The sequence below is a fragment of the Porites lutea genome, chromosome 1 (assembly GCF_958299795.1).
Source record: "Porites lutea chromosome 1, jaPorLute2.1, whole genome shotgun sequence".
In the NCBI taxonomy this organism is placed as follows: domain Eukaryota; kingdom Metazoa; phylum Cnidaria; class Anthozoa; order Scleractinia; family Poritidae; genus Porites; species Porites lutea.
Genome location: NC_133201.1, coordinates 51,250,620 through 51,254,154, shown reverse-complemented (window position 1 = coordinate 51,254,154; position 3,535 = coordinate 51,250,620). Strand labels below are relative to the sequence as shown.

The window sequence follows — 3,535 nt, the reverse complement described above, 5'->3', positions numbered from 1 at the left end:
GTCGAATAGTCAAGCAATATGAGGCAAGTTTGTCATTTTTCCTTTCTGTTCATTGTATAAAACAAATAGATTCCATGTTGCCGTGGGTCTATTCAGTAATAGATCACAGAGGACAACAAAATGTGGTAAAAACATCAGTGACACACGAGCCGCACTTCTTTGTTTTTACCACATTTTGAAGTCATCTGTGATCTAATACTGAACAGACGTACGGCAACATGGAATCTATTTGTTAAGCTGCCTTCTTTTAAAGATGACAGTGGAGCTACGGATTTTGAAGCAGATTTGTTGATGATATAAAAGAAACTCTGTTCACCTTTTAGCTCTCAGAGACTATAGCTAGCACTGCTCAAGGAATCAACCAAACACCACACTGTAAAAACTGACCAGTTATAGTGACCTCAAAAAAATGGTTAAGGTTTGAATCCCAGGTAACCGTATTTTATTAGGTTACAGTAACCAAAAAAATATAGTTCAGGTTAACCATTTTTTATTCCCGTTGAAATAACTTTTCTTTATGGGTTACATTAACCCTTAAAATGGTTGTTTCTACCACAGCCCACGCCACTTCTCATAACGTTTAATAATTGTTTGTCATAACCTCTACTTTTTGGTTAAACTAACTTTAAATTTTTAGTTGTTATAACCGAAATAAAAAGATACATATGTTTCAACCCATACAGATAAGTTATAATAACCATTTTTTGTGGTCATGGTAAACCAGTTTTTTAGGTACTAGTGATGAATCTGTGATAACCCATTTAAAATAGTCAAGAAGTGGTAGCTTTAACCATTCCATATGGGTTAGAAGAAAACGGTTGTTTTAACTGATAATAATGAATTACATTAACCTCACAATAATAGTCTTCAGCAACATTTTTAATGGTTATGTTAACCATTCTCTACAAACAACATCAACAACATAGTTGACCACTAACTTCAGACAAAAGATAATCATACAACATTGCAAGTAAAAAATGCTCATGTTTCTCAATACAAGTATTTAAAGCAGGACAAGAAATGATTAAACAATCAGCCCTGCTTCCTAAACTATAGCAAATTTCAATTGGAATACTGCATGTCTCTCACAAGACTGCAAAACAAGACTTTGTATATATGATTGTAAAGCAGAAACATCCTTAAGCAGAAAAAATTCAAGTAACTCCAGGATCAATAGTGCTACAGTTCTTTGATTAAATTAAACTCTTAAGGTAAGTGCCTTTTCTGCCAAAAATGCTTTGTGAAATACGTAGGGAATTAAGACTTTCGTGAGATTCAATGATATAATAATTGTAAGATCTTGCCAATGAAGAGTCAACTCCTCACCCACTGTACATGTAACTTTCTTTCTTTGGCTAATGATTGAAGCGGAGCATATGATCTGAAAACTACCAGTGCCCTTCATTGTTCTACAAGCCATGTGTTTCTAGTAGAAAGCAAAAAAAGATCGTATTCTAAGCAGTGGCTCGTTGAGGGTAACTCATCCGCCGGATCAGGACTTTGTCTTGCTTGTAATGAAAATATGGGTACTTGCCGAGCTTCATTGAAGGTTGTTTATTCCCTCAGTCGTTCAGATTTGGTGATATTTCTGAAATAAACGAAAATATTTGGTTTTTAAGTTCAATGGTTAACGCACGAAAACGAAAAATTACAGTCTTTCAGTGATACGCCTGTGCTTTAAAGGGGCTGTGTCATGGCAGTCCAGTTAATTTTGTTTAATTTTGCCAATTACTAACCCTCAATCGCTATGGAACTTAAAGTAAGCAAAGAAATTATATGTAAATGACAAAATCAGAGATCCGAGACAAACAAATATGTCTCCTGAGCATTATTTTTGAAGTTGCAAGCAGCAGGGATCAACTTTGAAAAACTGTTAGGCTGAACAGTTTTCAAAAACCCTAATTTTAATCCGTTTCTATCTTCTTCAGTTTTGCCCGTCCATGGCATCTGTTGCTTCTGTTATGTTATTTTAACCTTCCTTTAAAGTTTTAAGCGGTTATTTTTATGTTTCTCTTAATGTAACGGGCATTTTGTAATTTCCAAATTTGGCTGAATTTCGTGACACAGCTCCTTTAAGTTAATCTGAACACGCACGCACGCGTGTGCGTGGTCATCGTGAGCAACGCGCGACACAAAGCTACACTTAAAAAAAAGCTTTGTAATAGCGTATGATATCTCTGTAACAGCAGTACAATATGCAATTAAGATGTTCATCCGAAGACTGGAAAATCTATGCAACTGTACTGAACATTTAGAAAACTTTCAAGGGCCACGCACGTGCGTGGGGTTGTCTCAAAACGCGTCTATTTATTTGCAAAAAGATAATTTTAAAAACGATTTAGAGTTCTGTTTAAAAATAAGCAATACATACCGGTCATGCTGTTTCAGTGAAGGTCGGTGAAGCAAGTCTTCGAGATTTTGCCTGTGTTCATTTGTCGACGGGGCAGATATTTTGCTTACTATCTATTTCAGGCGGTCAACTGAAGTAAATTCTGCCACGATCTTCTTATCATCCTCCTTTGAATAAAAGATTTGCAAGGTATTCGTTAGCTAAGAATTTTGTAAAATCAGTAAAGAACTGAAATTCAAGTGAGAGATCTATTCTGAAGACGTTGTCTTCGGACTTGCAAAAATTTGAAATCACATTACCTTTTTACTTGCCACATCTCCGTTGCTGTCCGTGACTAAGAAACGAGCTCCCATTGACTTTTAACTGAGGGGCCTTATCCAGGCGAAATATAAAATGTTTCTATTCGTAGCAATGAACCAAGAATACTGAAATCAGCTTGGCGCAAGGCGGTTAAAGTAAAAAACTGAACTACGAGAGCCGAATTTTGGCATTGATTTTGAAATTCCAAGTCTCATTGGCTAGCTAAGTAGATTAACGTCAAGGTGTTAGGTAACATACTACAGTTGACAGGAAACAAAGCAACATTTTCTGAAGACCCTTAGTTGTTTCTCGAGTAAACTCGCCTAACATGTTTTCAACCATGAAATAGTTTAAGCTTACAAAAAGGTTAATGAGTAAGATTTTTTATCTACTGAGAACATTTAACGCCATTTAGGGTTCGTGACGTGACGAAATAGAGTTACTGTAGGTCACTTAAAACAAATACCGGAAACCCGCTGGAATTTTGTGACCGGTGAAAAACACTAAAGTATTTTTTGAAAACACGCGAGGATAGCAGTTGGCTTTTCGAGGTGCTCAGCATTGATTTGAATGACATAACCTGTACAGGACATCTTGAAGAATCATTTCACTAGATGACGATTAGTTCTCTCGGCTAGTCCGTCGAGGGAAACGTCAGAGAAGAAAATAGTCCTCGCGTCACGCGGCTTCGCCTCTCGCGCGCGCGTACCAGCCCAGTCATTGAAGCAAGACGCGAGTTGGATGCATGTCATTTAAAATATTTTAACTGTTGGGGAAAGTTAATTTGGCTATTCAATCTTAAGCTATCCTAAATCCCATAATAAATTCTGATTATTTGTTCTTTCTTAAGCGTAAGGGAAAAGTCTGTGTTGAAGGTTGGGTACA

General features: G+C 36.6%; 1 long non-coding RNA gene across 1 annotated transcript; it reads right to left on the bottom strand.

Moving 5' to 3' along the window:
* Window positions 1-1,223: 1,223 nt before the first annotated feature.
* LOC140921242 (uncharacterized) lies at window positions 1,224-2,828 on the bottom strand. Its single transcript, XR_012164001.1, has 3 exons — window positions 2,650-2,828; window positions 2,372-2,517; window positions 1,224-1,588 (listed from the first exon to the last, which is right to left on the bottom strand). It is a non-coding gene; the product is annotated as an uncharacterized lncRNA (long non-coding RNA).
* Between the last annotated feature and the right edge of the window lie 707 nt (window positions 2,829-3,535).